The 23,186-nt window shown below is 43.2% G+C and overlaps 1 protein-coding gene across 1 annotated transcript in view; it reads right to left on the bottom strand.

Moving 5' to 3' along the window:
* Positions 1-22,779, bottom strand: part of cntfr (ciliary neurotrophic factor receptor) — a 205,090-nt gene extending 182,311 nt beyond the window's left edge. The window contains exon 1 of the mRNA XM_070989534.1: positions 22,408-22,779. The gene's annotated coding sequence lies outside the window, so the exon portion shown is untranslated. The remainder of the gene's footprint in view (positions 1-22,407) is intronic.
* Between the last annotated feature and the right edge of the window lie 407 nt (positions 22,780-23,186).

Here is a 23,186-nt window from a genome sequence, read left to right as displayed (position 1 = left end):
GGGAAATTCAACAATGGAGCTGTTATGAATCATGTAAAAGAAAAAAAAATGACATGAAATTGTATTATGATGACAAGTAAATTAGTGCTGAAACACTGATTAGTCCATTGACAGAAATGAATAGACAGCAATTTACCATTTCAATAATTAACAAAGTGAAAATAGCAAATGTTGGCTGGTCCCAGTTTTCAAATGTGAGAATTTGCTGCTTCACATCTATATAATCTGCATATTTTTAACGTTTTCCGTCACTTTGATGGACACTTTTCATTATTTTCTGACATTTTTCAGACAAAGCAATTAATTTGAAAAATCTTTGGTTTCGCCACAGATTTTTTCTCTGTATTTTGTGTATGTTTAGGAGTCAGGTGTACAGTAAGGCTGAAACAAATGAATCGCCACATATTGTTGCTATTTTCTGTTTTTAACTGCAAACTTATCTTTGGGCTTTGGACTGCTGTCACCATGGACTCTAGGAATTTGAAATGGGGTATATTTCCACTAGCTTTGACCATTTTATAGTCTAAACTAATAAGTGAAAAATTATAGGCAGATTTATCAATAATAAAATTAAATGTTTGAGTTGCAGCCCAATTATTATTATTATTTTTGTTGTTGCTTGTTTCAATACAGTATTTTAGTGCTTTCCCTTTATATCAGCACACATCTGTCCTGCACATCAGGCTCACAACCACCTGGCCCAGTGTGACAGGATAATGGTACAATGATCATTTCACTAGAAGCCTGAGCTGACCACAGTTGCTTCCATGCTGTAAAAAAAATGAAAGCATTATTTTTAATGGCTGTACCTGTTACCACCTGCTTGTGTATTTTTCATTTATTTCTTTATTTTTTTTAGCTGTATTCTCACCAGCCCTGTTACTTTCAGCTTCAAGTGTTCTTTGGTGAAGCTGGCTAATTAATGAAGATGAAAACCAAACAAATAAGCGTACCCGTGTTCGCCCTGGCTGTGGAAAACAGAGCTAATGGAGACAAGCCATAACTCTCTGTTTCCATCTCACTGTCGACGCCTCCCATCCTCCTCTCCCTTCTCCCCCATGCCCCATCTATCAATCCATTTATCCATTCAGCCTCATCCTCCCGCTCCTCTCTCTCTCTCTCTTTCTCCTCTTATCTATCTAAATGTATTGTAGGACACCACCATTTCGGGCTGGTGTAGTACTCTGACCATGAAGATGTTTTACAGGCTACCCCCCCCCCCCCTTTCCCTCCTCTTCAACCCCCCCTTCCCAAAACAGATAGGAGAAAAGCCTCCATGTTGGAGTCACGGTTCAGCGATTTCTAATTATGTGTTCACTGTCGGAGCCTGGTCAGAATATTTCATATAGACCCATGAGAGAGAGATAAGAGAGACAGGACGCGGTGAAGGAGGGAGGGAAAGACAGAGGGGCTCGGAAGAGGCAGATACAGTACAAACAAAGACAGATGGAAAGAGGATGAAGAGAGGCAACGCACACCTTACAGTGTACATAAATAGATGTAGTTAATTTATTGTCTGCATTGTCCACTAATGACAACAGTAAGACGGAGAACGACAGACACAGCGGGGGAGAGAGATGTGTTGAAGTATGAAAGCACAGTTGGATATTTAGGTGATACTGTCATAACATTTGGTCATTCCTATCTGCCAAAAAATTCTGACTTCATAAGTTATGGTTGGAGTTTTATCTGAGGCATGTGAACAATGCACTTGTGCCACCTTGAGATCAGCCGCTCATCAGCGTTTTCCTGCACATGCTACCAGTGTTAAGTTGATGCTAGCTTTGGTCAGTGGTGCATACTCACAAATGTTCACCAAAGACAGTTTGACAAGAAGCATTTAGCAGAGTAGCACATCCACTGATGCATCAATTCTATTGGAATTCACGATTTTGCTGTTTTAAATGCCAACTTTAAATTAATCCTGGAAATCTTGACTCTCTGATTGACTCATTTCTTTCAGATGATAGACCAAAACCGTAACTAATGTCCAGCCGCAGATTCGAAGGAATCTTCCTCCACAGCATTCACTCTACCCACTTTGCGTACATGGCCTTTCCCAAACTCTAACCTGCTGCTTTTCCATCACACAAAATAAGGTTACAATCGCTCCAGACTTTGCCTTCTGGTTATCATACAATAATTAGGAAGACTTCTTGACCTTGTAAGTACAGTTTAATGTGCCACACACATATACCCTCAGGAAGAAGTGCACATACACACAGTGGCTCTTCTCAGGGCTCTTAAATGACTGGTGTCATTAATGTTGGTGTGCGGTTGCCAGCTGTAATATTTCCTGTGGTCATTAGACCATCTGGTGGCCTGACTCCTCTCATATCTCTGTCTCTCTCGTCTATCCCTGCTTGTCTGCCGTCTTGTGCTGCTCAGCCCTCTCGCGCTCTGTTTCTCTACATGTCTCAGTGTCTCTCCGCCCCTTTTAGCCTCGATTTCTCTTTTTTGCATTTTTTGCGTCCCTTTTGCTTTTGTATGCACGCTTTACGTCAGCCATACTGATTTAAAAAGAAAAAAGATTTTCATTCACTTTCATCCACTTGCAGCCCCTCACAGCCTATTGCCCCTGGCCACTTCATCCATCTCTCTGTAATGGAAACCCATTGATGTATGCAACCATTCTGGTGCTCCTGTATATTAATTGGAGAGATCTGGACCCTCATTTATGGATGGGTCAAAATCCTTTTAAATTTGATCTTCAACACTGCTGTAATTACAGCATCACTGACTCACTGAATATAACAGAACACAACGAAATACTCATTTAATATCTAAAACATGGTGGTCTGCACATAGGGAATATATTCATATGGTAAGAGCAGAAGAGCAAGAGAGAGTTTGCATTCTCAAAATGAGGTGTTTCAAAAATAAAAGCACAGTCGCACCATCGAAGTGACATCTATTGCATACTGATTTCCCTTTGCTTAAAATTGGTAGAACTCAGGCAAGCCATCACAATAACGGTGCATGTAATTATGCCATTAGTTTAATCATCCCTGGTAGATGTTGTAATGGGAGCAGTCCCATTTAATGTTCAGTTCCATGATTAACTGAGGTCTGAAGTCACTCGTGTGCAAACAAAAAGAGCCTGATATATCTTAGCAACGCGGAGGCGTGAGTCCCTGTACAATGCAAACCCACATACATATAAATACATTATCACAGAGGTATCTTAAGAACTGGCTCTCTGTCAACGCCTGAATCTCTCCGCTTGCTTGTTATGTTTCTGCTGATCAATAACCTCTCAATATATTTCACTCTCATCCAGTAACGCACTGCGCCTGCAGCTTAAAAGCTCAATTTGTAAAAACACCATTTGTTCAAGCGGCAATACACACATACAGTAAGATTCTGTGAAAACACAAAGACAGTTCACTTGAAAGGTACATTTTACTCAAATTTGGGTAAATGCAGCAAAGAAAATCAATAGCATCAATATAATACAATGTAACAGTCCTGCCTGGCTGAATAGCATGTTGTAAAGAAGACTTTCAGAGGCTTTTCTTTGCATTTCAGTTCATATTCTAAATGAAATTCTGCTCTTTCCTGCAGAAAAGACCAGCCGCCTCTCCTCTAATTACTCTTTCTCTGTACTTCTCGCTCGCCTGTCTACCTGCGTGCCACCGCATGTGCGAAGCCAAAACCCGATTGCCTCGCTTTCATGCTGCTGATGGCTGCTCTGCTACATTTTTAATGACTGTGTGCACATGTAGCAGTATGATAATCTCCAGAAAACTTTCAAAAATAATTATCCTTTCCTTTGTATAGGGAAATAGAACTGGATTTTTAGAAGTGAGAGGAGATGTATTTTCTTTTTAAAGTGATATTCACTGGCTTTTTTTTTTCTTCTTCTTTTTTTCGTCAGGGGTAGAGCATGATGTGTTTTGATCTGACTGCTGGACATGTTTAGCTGTGATAGCCCTTATGACTGCTATTGACACGTGTGAAACAAAAAAAAGCCCAATAAGCTAAGTCAAAAGAACCAAAAATAACTATAATAAATCTGTCAGGAGAGAGTGCTTTTGCAATGTAGACACTTCACTATCACAGCTTTCCTCCAAGTGGACAGCAGATAGCTCAGATCCTCAAGTGTAGTGATATCCATAAAAAAAAAAAAGAAAAAAGATTGCATAGAAAGACGACAGAAAGACCATGTATGTTTAAGTCTGCAGCACTCACATCAACGGAGAGGGCAATTTGTTCAGACTGTGGGCAGTAAAATTGTTCTTCCCTTTTGCTTTCATCACTAAAATCTATAGTGGACAAAAGGGAGTGTAATCTCCATCTACAGTCCATTCTGACTGAGACAGCAGCGAGAATCACGTCTGTCTGCTTCAGTCGGGTCTAAATACGACAGAGTGCCCAAGCTTTTTAATTCCTTTTTCACCAGAGGGGCAAGGACTAGGCAGTCTTCCAGTCTTATAGAACGTATTGGAAAGCATTTTTTTTTTTTTTTCTTATCCTTTAAAGGCAACAAGCAGTAGATCAAAATGCTTGCAAATTCAGTCAGTTACTTTAAAACCAAATCTTAGACTTTCCCATTGCAGTGTACATTTAATCAAGATTTAACAGTCTAACAACGAAAAATGAAATGAAAAGGTTATTTATGGTCTAGTGTGACCTCAGCAGACTGCAATTTGTGTGAAATGAAAGCTATTCCTGGTGGGTTAGTCATGCCATACTTTCATGCCTGAACTGCCAACTGAGCATCAATGCTAGTTTTTAGCAGCATCCTACGTGTGCATGGGTTTTAAAGGCACTGACACAAGGGAGCTCAGCTGAGGCCGATAAGGGTCTGCTGCCTTGCCTACGGGCACCTCTGTAGTCAGTATGTATGGATCTGAGAATGTATATCCCATTCGAATGCAAGCCAAGAAAATACTTTTATCCAAATCACCATTCATTCATTCTGCAATTAAACATTTCCAGTGTGATGCCTTGTGGAAATTAAATGGAATGAAAGAATCAAATCAGTAGCACCCACAAAATGTCAGCCTTTCATTAACTAATGAAAACAGCCTTGTTTTTAGCGTAATTGTGTATTTTATGTGCTACGCTGTGCGTTTTGAAAGGACTTCATAAGCACACAAGGAGCCTTTTCTGAACAGGGGACAGTCCAGTTCCTCAGTTCACGTAGATACATGAATAATACATTTTAAAGTTGAGTTACGTTAGTTTGAAATGACTATAGCTGAATGCTACCACACTAAGAGTAATTACAACTTAAATAGATACATCAGCTGCCCTTGACAGCATATTTACAATACCATATATTCATAGGGTACTATACCTTTGTGCCTTGCACCTCTGCACCTCCAAGACAAGACTATCCAGTCCAGGCCGCCTTCTGTTCCTCTTAGAAGAAGGCTGCCTGGACTCTCTATAATAAAGCTGTCAGTGCCTCATGGCAGGGAGTGCACTGCTTTTAAAGGGAATTAGAGGAGCTGATTTGATTGTCCATGATTGATGCCGGCCTCTCACACACCCACTGATAATGTATTCCTTCTAAACACACTCTGTTTCCAGATGTGCCACAGGTGCGCTCTCTTTTCCTTAAATAATGAAAACAGTTCCCTACGTCTCACGTGTTGGTTTTTGTCTAATGAGATTGGGAGGACTCAAGGAACAGGGAAATATATGAGAGCGCAGTCCGTTATGGCCTTGAAACCCCATTTGAAGCCAACTCTACAGATTGCAGCATGGTACTGAAAGCTCCCAAACAGGAAGCAGGCTTAAAGTACTTGCATTTGCATTTAAAATGAGAGACTCATAACTGCTTCCTTGACCACTAAATTGCAACAAATTTTCTTTTACCTCGAGAAGTCGGAATGCTATATGCAGTTTAGAAGTTCATACAACAAAAGCGATTTGGAGTCAGACATCTTTGGGTACAATGCAAGCTCAGTCTGCCTATGCTGCTGCAGGCGGGGACCACAGAGCGGGTGTGTGTGTCTGTAAGTTAATGCGTGTGCTGTATTGTGGGAAATGGTATTCCTAATGGGAGTGTCACAGCCCCCTGAGAATCCCTTATGCCTGTCTTTTGAGCATAAAGCCTCTTCCATATGAAAAAAAAAAAAAAAAAAAAAAACCACTGGAAAAGCTAAGTCAAGGACAGCCCTGAGCACAAAGTGGGTCTCATTGTCAGATAAAAATGTGTGTTTTTCTTCCAATAATATTCATAATCCTCCCCGACTGAGGTTATCTGTGGTGTATTTGCATGCGTGCGTGTCTACATACATCATATTGGAACAAGGCAATCGTGTACTGTACATCAAAAGGAAATCGCTGGAGCCTTCGGTGCTTTAGCGGTCTAATGTGAGCATTGTCAACCTATTGAAAGCAGAATGTGCTTAACATTTCACTTTTTTATTTCATTGTTCATTTCAAAAGGTCTTCCCTAATGCAATTTTTACACATTTCTTCTGTTTTTTTTTTTTTTCCTGTTCTTTTTCCTGTCGCTTGTTGCATAAATTATCTTAAAATAGCAGTGCTGAAACAAGACTGGCTTGTCTCAAAGAGGAGCTAAGCTAGTCATGTGTTGTGACCAGGAATGTTGAGTCAGTTGATATTGTTCAGCTCGTAACACGTTCCGGGCAATATGGACATTCGGAGAGGAGGGACGACGTGCCAATCTTTTGAAGATTTAGGATTCACGCTTGGTCAATTAAATTCTCAGCCGTAAGCTTCGCCGTCAGCCATTTATCAGTGAAATGAAGTCACAGCAATGGCCACTCATGAACTCTGACTCAGCAGAATTCTTACATCTCGGTGACGTGTTCATAAGCTCTGGTATTAAAACTACAGCGCTGAAGATTTGGGATTATTTTAAACTAATTAACACCATCCCAGCCTGTCAGGATGGAGTGCATGTAGAAGCCATGCAGCTATTTAGGAATCATCCCTTCGAGGATATGCTTCACTGTGAATATGGTCGTCATGTTTTGCTTTTCTGGGTAAAAGTCTGCCTCGCTAACCAGCTCCGGTCACATCTCATCTTTTTGGTAGCTCAGCCCCCTGCTGTTTAATTATATTAGTGTCTGAATATGATAGTAGACATGTTAGGTCCTCAGTCTATTTATCTAAATTTTAAGTGGGTTCATTTCATACAGAATTCCACCATGTAACCATAGCTTTACTCCCCAGCACACATTCAGAAATGCGCAGCATATGCTGTGTAACTACCATCCAGGCTCTCCAGTCTTAAAAACTCAATTTTCTGATTATTATAACATAATTGTGGCAGTTAATAGGCATTCTCATATTTCATTTAGGTTTTTTGGAAAAAAAATATGCTAGTTTGAGGCCATATTACTTCTAAGTAGGCAATTAAAACAAATTGCTTCGAGTAATGGAGAAATATGGCCACTTATGATAAGTTCCATATGGACTTTTTTCCTACATTTCTGTCCTTTTGAGCTACCAGTCAATGGATTTATGTAATAGTGCAGGGTCTGAATTACGCCACGGACACACGCAGATTTAAATGGAAATACCAGTGTGGTACACTCATACCAGTGCACAAAGCCACATATTCTATAACGTAGCACACACACGATTGTGTAAAGGAGCACGAACACAGAGACATGCACACGCATACACACACACACACACACACACACACACACAGACGGACAGATGTGAAAACACACTGGCATGCACATTCACACAGACGCACGCAACCCGTCAAGTTGAGCATAACCGAGGGGCTTCAATATGGATTTCACACTTGAGCTAAACCTCCTTAACTTTCCTCAACAATATGGACGCCTCAAGCCATGTCACGTCCCCAGACTGCCACTACAAACATTCACTTATTCTTCACAGACAACATTCTCCCTCTGGTTTTAAACCTCATTTTTGCACATTGTTTATGGAGGAATATTTTAGTGTCATTATGTGGCATCATGTATCTGCTTTAATGGATTGAGACAGGATATGACAGGATATTTTTATGAGCTGCCTTCAGAGCCTGAATGTTGTAAGTATGGACTGACAGCGTCAGCTGGTCTTTTGTTGGTAGGAACATTGTCCTTATCTTACTTTAACAGTAGTAGCAAAGTAAATCTGGCATTGCCTAATAGAAAAAAGCAAACTACACTAAGTGTGTTATGTGTACTTATGCAATAAAGAGTCTAAATTGAGATACCGCTGCATGATTTGGCATTATAAACTGATTCCAGCCCTAAATGCAGAGTGAAAAAGCCATGAAATTCAAACAAGACAAGCCAAAATTCTTACATCTTTGAAAACTCCATTAACAAGACATTATATCTTCCCCAACAACTTCTTTCTTTCTTTCTTTTTTATTGCTCGCATAAACACACAAGCAATTTGATACTTCCTCAGACTCACAGAGAGACAGAATATGTGGGACCATATAATGTCCATGACCAATAATGCATCAGGAATGTGTTGTGAGGAAATCGAGGAATTTGTCATGGGGAGGGAAAACTGAACGTGTGGCAGGAAATTGACCGACTGTTCAACGTGCCTTCACAGTGAAATCTAATCCGCTGCTCACCCGCGCACACACATACACATTCTCTTTCTCAAAAACACCCTCACACTTTTACACAAGCATGTGTGTGTACATACAAAGTGCCCTCGCCCCCCTATTGATGGACTTGCTATGAATTTTCAGTTATTTTATGCAGCTCTAGTCTGGCAGCCAGAAAACAGAACATTGTTGTTAAAGCAAGAAAAAAAAAAAAAAAAAACACGCTGAACTCTGTTACACATGCATACACAGACGGAGGCGTCTCATCAACCAAGATAATGTTACTAAAATTGAGGCAGATGAGACTCGTTCTGGTCGTGCCTGTCAGCGATGGCACCACTGCAGGTGGCTGTTGGGAGCGATCATAGAGCCACAGATGGAGCATGTAAAGGTTGCATCTGGAGGGAGAGGTGGCAGAAGGCTAGCATGACTGCCGCCTCTGGGCTCTCCACTGATGGGTCTATTGGTTTTCAAATGTGACTTCTCCAGAAAAAAAACATAATGATCACAGCAGTGGCAGGAATCACCTGAAGGTTGCTGGGCACCATTTTGCATTTTGTATGTTGTGGAGTTTATGAAAACATGGTTAAAACTGAGGTGTTGTTGTGGTGTTTGTCAAGCACTTGATACTGCAAATTTGCTTAAATGTGCCATATCTATCAAAGCTCATTTGAATGATTAAAAGGAAAAGGGGGGGCATAAAATACTATGTTAAAAAAGCAGGGGAGATGCCAGCAACAGTCTAGGAATGAAAGCACAAAAGGTTTAATATATATATAAAACTGATGATGGTAAAACTGCCCAGCAACAGGAAGGAAATGACAATAGTAACAAGACAGTAGGAAATAGTCAGACGATGGCGTCGCCCATGAAATGACAAGGGAAATAAAAATAAATGAAAATACGTATTCCTAATGAGTGGGATCTCAGAGAAACAGATGGTGTGTTCAGCTGGTGTTTGGACCAGGGTTTTTATCCACCAGGCATCAATTTGTTGGCTGTGGAACTGCGGCTCTTCAGGCAGCCAGCTTACATGCTCTGTCCGGTTTGGTTTTTGCCAGGGTTGTGTCCATATTGATAATGTCGGTTTGCTGGAGGACATCGATGCTGCTCCTCTAACCTGACCTTTAAGGTGGTTTTATTGCATGCTGTGAATGAAAAAGCAGTCAGGTTTTTTAATAGAGTATTTAGTTTAGGTGTTGAAGGTATGTAAAAGGCTCCGATTGCACGTGTAAAAACCAGGTTCAAAGACAAACATAGACTTTAACATTGAGCAGATACATTGAGGCAACACACAGAGAAACCGCAGCACACACATAACCGAACAACACACACACACACACACAAACAAACACTCAACAGATTGATCGAAGCTGAAGTCATTTAAAGTGTGTGAGGCTATTTTACTTTTTAATCCTTCCTGATAAGGGACTATTTAGAACTGTGCCTCCCAGTCAAAGATAGGTGAGCGGTATCTCTCTCTCTCACACACACACACACACACACACACACACACACACACACACACACACCGACAGATACGTGCGTGGAGATGGAGAGCTGTCACATTCTACCTGGGGTAAGATCGTGGGAAAAGACAAATGATATCTTAACTCTGGCACACTAGTGTGCGTCCATGTGTGTGGGTGACACTCTTGCACGTGTGTCGCTCTGCCGCTGTCATCGCATGTGACACCACTGTCTCTACAGCTACCGTGTGTGACAAAGTATGCATTTACACCGATTTTTGCAAACTGATGACGTGCGAATTTTTTAAAACGTTGCCGCTGCATTTAGTTCGCGCCTGTGCATGAATTTGTGTGTTTGCTCGTGTGCTGTGTGATATACTGCGTGCGTGTGTGACAGCGTGACTGCAGACTGTGTGTGTCTGACGTCGCCTTAGCCACAGGTGCAGAGAGATGCTGACACTGCTTACAGAGAGAGACAGTGCGAGAGAATGAGTTTATTTATCTTTCTCTGTCTAGTTCTCGCACACACGCGCACACACACGGGGGCACACACAAACACACACAGGATCTCAGACAAACAAAAATGCGACAGAGCTGCACAGACATACAAACACTCACAGACACACACACTCGTACAGGGACTAACTACTTGCAAACAGACAAATAAACATGCCTGCACACAATCACACACGCGCGTGCACACGCACACACACACACACACACACACACACACACACACACACACACACACACACACACACACACACACACACACACACACACGCTTCTGGGAGGAGTATGGGACCTTAGGCACCTTGCCAAGGTAAATAGAGGAAATTGCCAGCCTTGACATTTTTTGTGTTGCGCAGGCTTCTCAAGGTGACAGCTTTCACTGGGTGTTAGTGGGAGATGAGGATTGGTGCAGCTTAACAATCAACACACTGTCATTTACTGTCTGCATGGAAGTGTTTGGGATGTGTATGTGTGACAGCTCTGTATGTGTATGTGTGTGTGTGAGAGAGAGAGAGAGAGAGAGAGAGAGAGAGAGAGAGAGAGAGAGAGAGAGAGAGAGAGAGAGAGAGAGTTGTGCTAGACAGGGTAGACCATATGCTGTTTCATGCATGGTTTTCCAAAACTGAGCCGAGCACAAGTCTGTTAAAGGCGAACACCCAAATTGTGCCTCTGTCCTGGGTCTTTAATGTGTTTATTTGTTTTACAGTATTTTGGAGTTCAAATATAAAGAAATAATTTCGTGGCATTAAACAAAGTAGTCATCAGTCCAAAAGTCAAAATCTGAGAGCGTGCAGAGAGAAATGTGTACAACCAAAACAAGTTTCAAGATTGAGGAAGGACAGACTTGTGAATGATGTGATGAAGATCATGTCTCTGCATTTAAGGCAGCATTAAGGCTTCCTTCCTGCCCGCTATCTTCAAAGTTGCACGCTCTCTGTTTTGTATACTTTTGCATCTAAACTGAAAGTGACAGCAGAGTAAAATCCATTTGATTTGACCTCAAAGTATTATCCTGTAAGGCTCAAGTTACCAAGCAAATTTGACCCTGTGTGTGTCTTTTTGAGGCAAGTCATCCAACAATGATTAGGATATATATATATATATATATATTTATATATATAGATAGATAGATAGATAGATAGATAGATAGATAGATAGATAGATAGATAGATATAGATATACATATGAGTGTGTGTGTGCATGTGTGTATAATGATGTGCATTTGTCTGTAAGTGTGTTGGTGTGTATGTTTTCCACCCTCTCTATCATACAATGCCAGTCTATAGAAGATACCTCTATCTCATTTTGTGTCTGTCGATGTCTTTTAGCAGCACAAAGGAACATAAACCGGTTATGTAAATAATCCGCCTCCATTCACTCCCTGTCTTTTGTGCGCTGCAATGGATCTAGCATGTACATAGTGTGTGTGTGTGTGTGTGTGTGCGCGCGCATGTGTGTGTGCGTGTGCTGGGAAATAACGCAACAGAACCCATGTAGATGGTGCCTCTTCTGTCATCTGGACTCCCTTTTGTGTTAAGTCGAATACATAGGAGTGAATGAGTATTTACAGATGTGTTTGTGAGCAAATATGCAGCTATGACAACAAAAATCAATACAGAGCATCTCCTGTCGGACTAACTGGTTGCCTACACTGCTTCCCGCTCCCTCATAACTCAACAGGCTCCCTTATTTTCTCTGACTGACTTGTTGCAGACCTCAGTGTTCAGACCCAAAATTACCAGTGCGAACAACCAACCTGACAACATTCAACCCGTCGTTGCTTCTCTTTTCAGATTAGCTGGCGGGTGCAGTAACAGCTGTTTTTGTTAGACTCCTACCTGCCACGAGTTTCTAGCATCCAGGTTTTGCATGATGTTGTGCGGTTTGGAATTGCCATCATGTACTTGCACAGGAATAGACATACAGCTAATAATTCTACTAATGGCCGACAACATGCCAAACACTGCTACATAAGTTAACTTGACTTAAATCAGAATCACAGGTATATCTGTTTTCCTGTCCAGCTGTTAGACACTTGCACACAGCTTATCCCCCTGTGGACCTCCATGATGGAGCCAGACGGGGGATGCTGGGCAATTTGTGATATGACTGCAAAGTTTCTATTAGCGGGGCACAGAGGGATGAACAGTTCGGTAAAATATATGACGATGCAGCGAGAATATCTACCAGCGTAGTGTAGGTTCAGGGTCACTTGTATAGAGATTATGCCGCTCTTATGATTTTGTCGCATTTATTTTCTCTTCCTTATTTTTCTTCTGGCTAAATCCCCGGACAAGGTAACCCCCTGCCCTCCACACACTGTCTCTTTGATTCACCCTGAATTTTCTCTCCCCCTCTTCTCATTTTCTTTCTAACTCTGCACTCTCTTCCTCTACCCCCCCCCCCCCCCCAACCCCCCTCTGTATTCCTCTCCCTCCCTCTCCCTGCAGTAGCTACCCAATAAAGGATGTTGTTAATATCATTAGGCAGACTTCCTCCGGCCCAGCGCCCAGCCCACTCCTTTTCAGCCATAATCAAGCGTGCACACTAACTATCAAAGGAGACATCGCTAATAAACTACCACACTGGAGCGGAGAAACACACACATACACTGCAGTGTAGTGAAATAAATGTGTGCATGTTGGAACTGAGGAGATGGGTGGGGGTGGCATTCGATGTGGGTGTGTGTGTGTGTGTGTGTGTGTGTGTGTGTGTGTGTGTGTGTGTGTGTGTGTGTGAGTGTGTGTGTGTGTGTGTGTGTGTGTGGGGTGGGGTGGGGTGGGGGGGGTGTTGGTGTGGGTTACCCAGACAACACTAATAAAGTATACTCCAAAGGCTAGCATAGTCCAATGCAAATCTGCCACTTAAGCGCACTAAATTAATTGGGGTTGAGGGACATGTACACAAGCAGACATAGCTAATAAAGTGTGCTTTGAGAAGAGGCAAATGCTGTCAGTTTAGTAGGTTTAAATGGGAAACGGGTCGGGCGGGGGGTGGGTGGCTGTGGGCTACATGGCTTCCTGTTGCACTGCAGTCATTTGCTGTAAATCATCCCTAAAACGGGAGTGCATATTGTCGGCTGCATGGCTTGAAAGTGTTCTCTCCTGACAGCTGAATGCTACAGTGCATATATCAGCAGTTAAACACAGCCTAAAGGGAATACGTGATGCAATGCCGTGAGCAAGGAGCACCACGTTTAAAAGAAGAAAAAAAAAGAGTAGTGGGAGGCCAATGTCATGAGGCGGCTAAGAGAGCATGGCGCACAGAGAGCGCAGATTCTCATGCAAGCACGGGCAATTATTTGACAAAATGAAAGGAGGAGGTGTCAAGCATTCACATTCTTCATCCTCTAAATTAAAGAGACACAGAAGTCACATTTTATACATCACCTTGGCTACGTTATTTGAGCTTCCTGATGAAAACGAGGACAGTCAAGCAAATAGATCATCTCTAGTATCCTTTGAGTGCACAACGATAATTCTGCTTTATTAAATCTTGGATCTTACTTCCAAAGAATCTGTCACTGCTTTTATTGTGGATGAAAACATTGTACGCACCAAAGGAACAGGAAAACGGTGGCCAAGGTAACATATAAAGATGTAAACTTCATTTTCGCGTGCAATGAGGGATTTTTACTGACAATTTTGATGATCGATTCATCAGCTGTGGCTACTTGCTGTCCTCTTTGTATGATAGATATGTAGAATGCTGAGCCAAAGCAACCATATCATAGCCAAAGCCAGTCAAGTGGATTATGATGAAGAGGAGGCTCACTAGCTCCCAACATCAGAATAAGATTTGAATGAACATTTAACACAAGAGCAGTACAGGATGCTTCTTGACACAGATAAGTCAAACCTCCTCTTGTGCATCTGAGCAACCATTGGGAGTTTTCAGTGTTATGTGGCCACCACTGAGCTCCACTGTCATGCTTTATTTATCCCTTTCCCTCTGCACTGTAATGGAAATATAAAAGGGTGCATTGATTAGTGTTTAAGGATCAGGCTTTAATAGATTAAAAGCCCCCGGCTCTGAGAGAGGCACTCACCCTCACAAACACACACACACACACACACAAATACGTGTGCCTAAACGCAACTTTTTATACACACCAACAGGCAAATATGTGGACGGATATGGGAAGAGATTGACATAAGCAGTAACATACAAGTACGGACAGGAGCTTCGCACGCTCGAGTGGACAAAGACATCAGATGGATATAAAGCTGCACAAACACAAACACACACACACACACACACACACACACACACACACACACACACACACACACACACACACACACACACACACACACACACACCTTCAGCCAGCAGTGCCAGCGGCAGAGCCCTAAGCCTTTCAACAATATATATATTTCATAGCTGTGATAAATAAATATATCTGATATACTGTATCTACGCCCAAAGAAGCGATGAAGATATCTGCATGTCATTATCATAAAGTGGGAGCGCTAATGTTGATTTTCCCATTGATGGAAAACTCATTTATTTTTTAACGTAGTGCATTATTAATAATGTGGCACGATCCCAGAGTTGTGAACATTGCCTACACACAGGGGTGGTGATGTCAGGTCTCAATATGAGTTTGGAAAAAAGCAGTAAACATGCAAATAAATGAGGATGGCTGTATTTCATCGTCCCACTGCTGATGTTGGAGCGTATATCTCAATACGATATACCAGGAAACAGTAGCTGCGACTGCAGCAATCCAGTGTATTAATGTTTTCAGGTTATTTTGTTAAAATAGGTTCTACATTGTACCTGCAACTGCATTTTTCCACATTTGAGCACTGAGAAAATGATGTGTCATTTGCAGATCTGTTGCATAACATTGTTTTTGGTGGCAGACCTGCAATTTTACCTGTTTGAAAACACCAAATTCAATTTAATTGTGATGATTATTGCTGTGAAAAAGAGAGAAAAGCTGCTCCTGTATTCTGGCCTCTCCTCTTCTCCTCACTGCATTTCATTTCTCACCTCTCCTTCCATTTGTCTCCTGTGACCATTGTCACGTCACACGCACCGCATTGATTCTGACCAGCGTGTCCTCTTTTGTTTTCTCTAATCTTTGCACCTCTTCCTCTTCTCTGACCTCAATCACGCATGTGGCCATTATGGTGTAAGGCTCCCCATCCTCCTTTATCTAGCACCTATCCTTTCCTCGGATTTTCTCCTACTACGCACTGATCACAGTCGTGTCTGTTGATAGTTTTTCCTGACCTCTAAATTCCTCCCCTCACCTCCACACCCCGTCCCATGGTTTAAGGTCTCAAGTCTCTTGACCACAATCACGTTTGCCTTTAGCTTCTGCCAGGTCTCGCCACTCCTCTCATGGCCTCCTCTCTTCTGCCACCTTCCTTCTAGTCCCAATCATGCCTGATTGTATCCTTCAGTAAAACTATCTTCTGCTCCTTAATTGAATCTCCTGTGTTCTTCTTTCCTTGCTCCTCTCCTCTGACCACAATCACGTTTGTTCTTAGCCTCCTCTGAACCTCTCCACTCGTCTTTCCCGTGCTCTCGCCTCTTTTAATCCCTCACTCAAGAATCACATATGTTGTTGGCTCACCTAGCCTCTCCTCGGTCCTGTCAGCATTCTCCTATTTTGCCTCGGGTGAGAGCAGTCTTGCCTGTTAGACTCAACTTTTCCCTCAAGAAGTGACCACAGTCTTGTCTCCTATTAGCCACACTTGACCTCTTCAGCTGCAAGTTTTCCTCTCACGCCTTGTCTTAGGATGCAGGAAACAGGCAACATTTCACAGCAGGCAGAGTTGAACAGGTAATGTAGGAATGAGGATGCATTTTATAATACGGTCTCTGCTTCCCTTTATGTTGCCTATATTGATACTGATTCCCATCTCCATTAAAGCATTTTAGTGTAACTGTGTTGCAATGGCCTAGACTGTCCTAAAAAAAAAAAAAAAAAAGTTTTCAATAAATAGAAGAGCTGTGCACCTTGAGGATCAAAGCACATCACCCTGCTGACATTAATGATTAATGTACACACCAAACTGTAAATGTCTCCTGTCCGCGGTCATACAGCCGTGAGGTTCTTCAAAGGAGCAGGTGACTGCAGAAATGACGGATTCCACTACAGACTGCTGGACTGTTGAATAATGTCACACTCACGTTACAACTGGTAATTCCTGACATCTACGATAACTGCTGCTTGACGAAAAGAACGCAGGTGTCAAACAACCCGTGGAAAGAAATGGGTGAAAAGCCACAGTTGCGTTTAAATAGAATCCAATATTAGCGCTAGTTTGCTTGATTCAGCCCATTGAAAAGGTGTTGCATACTGTATCAGCTGTCATCAAATCGCCATAACAATGAAACATGATTTTCTTACTTAATCTGCTGTGACCACACGCTAGCAGCAGCAGGAGCAACTGTCTTGGAATAGAAAGTTGTAGGAGGTTTTCTCATTCTTTCTCTCCTGCCTATATGGCATGGATGCAGCACAACCACATACGGTGCCAATTTGCCTTAATCATTGTTTTCAGCATGTACAGAGAAAGCAAAGCATGTGCTTAATGAAAAAAAAAAGGAAGCTCTAATACTGAGGAGTAAACAAAGTCACAATACAGGTGGATGGATTGATGGAAGGATGGTTTCACATCACACATCTACTGCCGCAAGACACTGCTAATGATTCTCTCACAAGTTTCCTCGTGTATTCCTGTGCTGCATACAAAATGTGCTATGGTGCTGTAGCCTGTAGGCACATTTACTGCACTCTGCTTATCCTCAAGATGCACTTACATATACAGTGCGCGGGTGTTGAAGGAAATCATTTTTACATGTTGAATGTAAGCACTGCATGTGTCAGAATGCATAAATAAGTGTGTGCATTGATTCTAACATATGTACTGTAGATTTAAGTGGCTGTTGGCTCATCAGAACTGTTAACTGTTAACAGAATGCATAATCTCTAAGATGTCCATTGGCTGTGGGAGAATAGACTTGAAAAGATGTCCGCCCCCTACTGGAGAAGGCAGCTTTGGTGTGTGTCTGCATGTGTGCCTGCATGTGCATGTGTGTAGAGGAGTACAGGGGCTAGTGTAAGTGTTTGAGAGGGGGAGCGATGCATATTCATAACCGGGTTTATCCATTACACTCTTTTCATCCCCTGTTTGCTTTGATCAGAAAGTTCCGAAAGTTAGAAGAGTCATACTCTACGATTGCCTGGGCTGAACGAACACTACAGGGGCTGAATGGAGAGCTGTCTAAGGATGAAAATGTAGCAGAGGCGAGCAGATCCACACACAAGCTGACACACACGCTGACCCACGAGCGCACACGTAAGTTGACAGACAAAAAGGCAACCTGACAGACTGACTGAGTCACAAGCAGAGGAACAGGCAAATACACAAACAGAACAAAAAAAAGCCGGTACAAATATAGGAATTTAGAGAAAAAATATCTGCTAACATCCACGCACAGAAGCTCCCAACCACAAACAGCCAAGAGTTTTTTTTATAAACATTTCACAACTTTCTAAAATTTAAGGTCTTGCTCTATATCGGCGATGCTATGAGTTATGGCATGAGAGAGTTTAATATCTGCATGTCCTCGCTGTATTAAAAATGTACAAAGAAAGCACACGAGTTCTTTTGGATTACTGAAATAATTACACACCGAGTCCCCCTCCGAGCCAGATCTTCCAGCTCGGGGTGCAGAGAGGAAACTGTTGTAAAATGCGGATCTCTGAAATGCATGTGAGGCTGCTTAATTGGGGCCAAATCTTAACAAAATCTTGTCATGTTTTCACACCCTTAGGTGCATTTAGATAAAAGCACACAGCAAGTGGCATATCTAACTAAAGAGAGAGAGAGGGGAGACGGGGAAAGCGTGGGAGCTGTGCGTTGCAAGGAGAGGAGCAGTGGCTTTCTTATGTCTTCGCTGCCTTTTGGAGGCTCGTTGCGTACAAAGCTCTCGCCTGCATTTGTTTCACAGAGGCGTGCAATACGTCTCTGATGCCTGCATGTACACAGAAACACGCTTAATCAAAATCTCCTATTTATTTCTCCCCACTATTCCAGCCTCTCCTTTCTCTTTTCCTCTCTCTCTTACTCTCTCCCAGGGTTAGGGTTCGAAGAGTTGTGTCACATTAAAATGAAGCGCATCAGTTTATCAAACCTGGATCCTTTTGAAAACTGCTTTTAGTCGTAGCTTTATTGAATTTCACCAACTGAGCAGCATGAGCATGTAATGTTGGATGAATGCATGTCTGACACAGTGAACAAAGGTTTCGCCTGCTCAGTTTTGCACACATTGCTTGCTTCTTGCAGCTACTTGCTGTAGATCCTGATTCAGGGCTATCAAGCTGATAAGGATAAATTGCAGAGGAATGAAAGTTGAACAGTGAAACGGCGACTACGGAGACATTACGTGGTCAGTTCAACATTTCACCAGAGATGAATCACCTCTCTGTTGCTGAACTACAAAAGCACACGGTCCACTTACGATTGTAGTGGCACCTTTTTTTATTTGCTAGCAAACAACCTTTGGCCAAGTACAGACATCTGCTTACAGAGACCAGACAACAGCCAAAGGTTTATCATATTGCCAATGAGATAAAGTGATGTTTGACATTGCAACAGGTGAAGCATGCTAACTTTATCTGCATATTTCTATGTAGGTCTTTGCTTCAGAAGCCAGCCCTCCAGAAACTGTTTTCAAGGTGAGAAAAGCCACTGAATCTCTATATTGACATGCACATCCCTACCACTCTTTCCCCCCTCTTCTCCACACCGGCTTCCAATTTGTAGTCTTTGTGTACGTTACAGCAGTGAGATCCCCCCGCCAGCCCGGATCAGGCCTGCGATTGGACATCTGTCGGAGGATGTTTACCCAGGCAGTAAGTATGTTAGGGGAAATATTATCCTAGTTTTACCTTACCTTTCTTCTATCTGAAGCATAAACAGCCGCAATGGGAGGTGGGGATGGGAGAGGAGAGGCAAAGAGGAAAAAGAAGGAGTGCAGAGAAGGTAAATGGACCTGAGAGAGTAAGAGAGAAGGATGAGGGGAAAGGCTGAGCAAGGGAGGAAAGGAGAAGTCAATGGATGAAGATACACTTGGGGAAAAGAAGCCATCACAGTCATCACAGATCCCTCAGCAAGTACCATTCTCAAATTTAAGGACTCAAGGTTAGAATAGTAACTTTTTCCCTCCTGCTGAGAAATGCCATTAATTTTATCTTCCAAAAATGTCTAAATGAGAACACATAAAACGTCAAATTTCAGGCGGATAGTCCAGGAAGTCTCAACAGCTTTTTATGGTCTTTTAAAAATCAATATACAGTTTACATGCATGTCTGTCTGGTGCTTGGCATCCAGGCCTACACAGACGGGCACACAGATGCTTGCCATGCACACAAACACGAGTTCTGCCTTTTCCTCGTTATCTCACTATCTCTCTCTCTCTCTCTCTCTCTCTCTCTCTCTATCGCACACAACCACGCATGCACACAGGCCTCTTCCCGTCTGGTGTTGCTTCCAACCTAAAACCAAACCATGTGTAGGAGCTATCCTGTGCTGGCCTAAACTGTATGCCCTGTTGGTGCTGGGTCCGTCGTTTTCTGCCCGTCTCTCTGCTCTCTGTCTGTCTTTCTGACCCTATGTGTCTCTCTGTGCGCTTTTGACAGCAAGTGTCTTTGCTCCTACTTGCCGGTCTGTCTGCCTTTTTTTTTTTTGCCTCTCTTTTTCACCATTCATCTTTTGCCTATTTTGCTTGTTAATCATTACTGTCTCCCTCCAGCTGCCTATCTGCCCTCATCTGCTAGTCTGTGTCTTTCTTATTTGTGTCCTTCTCCATCTGTCTGCCCGCCTGTCTGTCTAGCTGTCTTTCCCTCCCTTGAACTCTCTCTGTCAGCCTTTCTATTTGCACCCCCCCCTTCTCCCCCCATCTCCCATCTCTCCCTCCCGCTCCACCACCAACTAGGCATGAAAACGGTGCTCCATTAGGAGTGGCTGGGCTAAGCCCAGTCAGACACACACTGCTTTGATCAGCCATGAGCTGGGCTAAACACCCCGCTAAACTCCCAGTCTGAGGAGGGGGGTGTTGAGGGAGAGCAAAAGTGGTGAGAGTTACCAAGGAATGGGACTGGGAAGATCAAAACGGAGTAATGAGATGGAGACACAATAAAAGGGAAACATACCGACCGAAAAGGCGAGCTCAATTTCCCAAGTTGTCCCACATGTTTCCCAACCTCTGGTCTTTTATCACATTTTCCTTCACATCTCTTTTTAGTTTTCTCTTGCACACCTGCACACCTTTTTCTCTCCACAACCTCCAGGTAGCCTCTGAAATGCTTCACTAATAACCTCTGCAGGTGCACAACACAGAGAAGCTCAGAGAACGATGAGAGTGAAAGAAGTAACATGAAAACACAATCAGGTCAGAAGTCTGAATTTTAGGAAGCTCCCCAACAAATCTTTGCAGCATCTTTCCAGCAGGGCAGCTGTCTTGTTAGTTAAATAAATAGTGTCCCCAGTCCAAAAGCACTTTGTCTAAGAGGGAGAACAAGACAAACCCAGAGAGATATACAGTGACAGACCTCCATAACTGACAACAGTAAAAAAAAAAAAGAAAAAAGAGCCAGAGCTTTCCACATTCAGGCAGGCAGATACTAAACCAGCAGCAGCAAAAGGACAAAAAGCTCCCGTCTTTTTCTCCTAAGGAGAGAAGAGAAAAGGGATTTCCGCTCAGTGCTAATCAATCAGGCCGTGATAATGGCTCCCATGCCTAGCTGTCGACTGGAGGGGTCAAGGCATCCCGTGACCCAGCGCCCAGGGCCCAGGGGCCAAAGCCCCTCTCAGAATAGCACCCCAGGACGGACTCCCCGGGCTAATTGTCCAAGCCAGTGTCAGCCTTTTCAATGCCCCCCTTACCCTCCCCTCCTTCCACTTTCTCCTTCATTCCTCTCTCTTTCTTCTCCCTTTCCCTCCCCTCCCTCCTCACAACTCTGCGATCCTCTCTCTTTCTACGTGACTGTGGAATCTACTGTGTATACCAGCATGTACCAGCGTGGGGGAGAAAATGAGATAGAGTTGGATGAAAAAAAACGAGCACGTAGAGCTTCGGAGGCATAGAGAAATGGAGGAGGCTGCAGACAGGGAGAAAAGTTAATGAAAAGACAGAGACGGGAGGATAGTGAGAAGTGGGACAGCGTGTCAGAGAGAGAGATCAGCGGTGGCAACAAAAACGAGTAGTAAAGGGGGTGAGAAGGGAGGATGAAAGAGTCAGAGACAGCGAGTCAGTGGGACAGCCAGATACAGAGACAGTTGGACAGAAGAGATAAGGAGGAGGAGAGGCAGCGACTGTCCCCTTTCCCCCAGGACATCACTCATATCACTGGAAAAGAGTGCTGTGTCCTATCCCCTTCCATCTGCATATCAATGGGTTTCTATTAATCACAGCCGGAGCAGCGTGTGTCTCAGGGAATCTGCTCAACATCAGTACGGCTGACCACCACAATGCAGCCGGCATACAAAACACACAAAAAAAAGACAGGGAGCATGCACAGACACACACACGCACGCGCGCGCACACACACAGCAAAGCACAAGAGTCCGAAGCAAACCCCACTCCAGCTCCGGGCAATGGCATTCCTCTCATTCCAAGTGCACGCTGCTAATTAACAGCATTAGATCCCACAGACAGAGGGACAGATTGATGGAGAGGCATCCCGATGTTGCACTAGCACCACATCTCCGCTCTCTTCTGTCACCTTCCCTTCTTTTCCCTTTAATTTTCCCTCACAATCCCTTTCATCCAACTCTCTTTCCCTCTCTCAATCCCTGTCAGGTCCGCGGTCAGACGGCGCTGAAGAAGAGCAAAGTCCATAAAAAAAAAAAATAAAAATAAGAAAAATATGAAAATCAATTGGCTACTCACTGAGAACCTCCTCTTTTTCTGTATTTCTTTTTTTTTCCTGATCTGTCACTCCTTATCCTCTTCTCCACTGTAGCGAGGGGAGTGTGTCTATCCCGGCGTGTGTGTTGTGTCAGTCCGATAGAGGAAAGTTGCCGTCTGCGTGCATGAGCTTGTGTGTGTGTGCGTGCGTGAAGGAGAGAGGGAACGTGTGCGTCTGTCTCTGTGTCTCGCACTGCTCTGAGTGAGAGAGCCGAGGCTGTTTTAAACAGGCTGCTCTCCCCATGTGACCAGCCCAGCCACAGGCAGGAATACATTACTGAGACACACACACACACGCACGCACGCACACACGCACACATACTCTCTCTCTCTCCCCATCTCTCTCTCTCTCTCGCCTATATACCCACACCGTGTCCACAGTGCACCCCCTAGCCACCGCTCAGGGTAGTGGAGGGAACAGCCCACACGCATAATATGCATGCGCACACACACACACACACACACACACACACACACACACACACACACACACACACACACACTGACTAACAGAAGGAATTATGGGAGCAATCTGAGTTCACGCTCTGCACGTTATGCACGCTGAAACACCAAAACCTTGTATGAACGCAGTGTTGATACCTTTTGCCAAACTTAAAGAGCATCACAGTGAAGACAGTAAAAAAAAAAAAATAAAAAAATCAATAAATCTAATACAATTAGAGAAAAATTCATCCACTTAAATTTTTTTTCAGTGTTTTTTTTTAATCTTTCCATCTCTGCTGTGGCTGCGCTTCACACCT

This window comes from Chaetodon trifascialis, chromosome 20 (genome assembly GCF_039877785.1).
Source record: "Chaetodon trifascialis isolate fChaTrf1 chromosome 20, fChaTrf1.hap1, whole genome shotgun sequence".
In the NCBI taxonomy this organism is placed as follows: Eukaryota; Metazoa; Chordata; class Actinopteri; order Chaetodontiformes; family Chaetodontidae; genus Chaetodon; species Chaetodon trifascialis.
The sequence above is the reverse complement of the archived record's forward strand: the minus strand, read 5'-3'. Positions and strand labels throughout refer to the sequence as shown.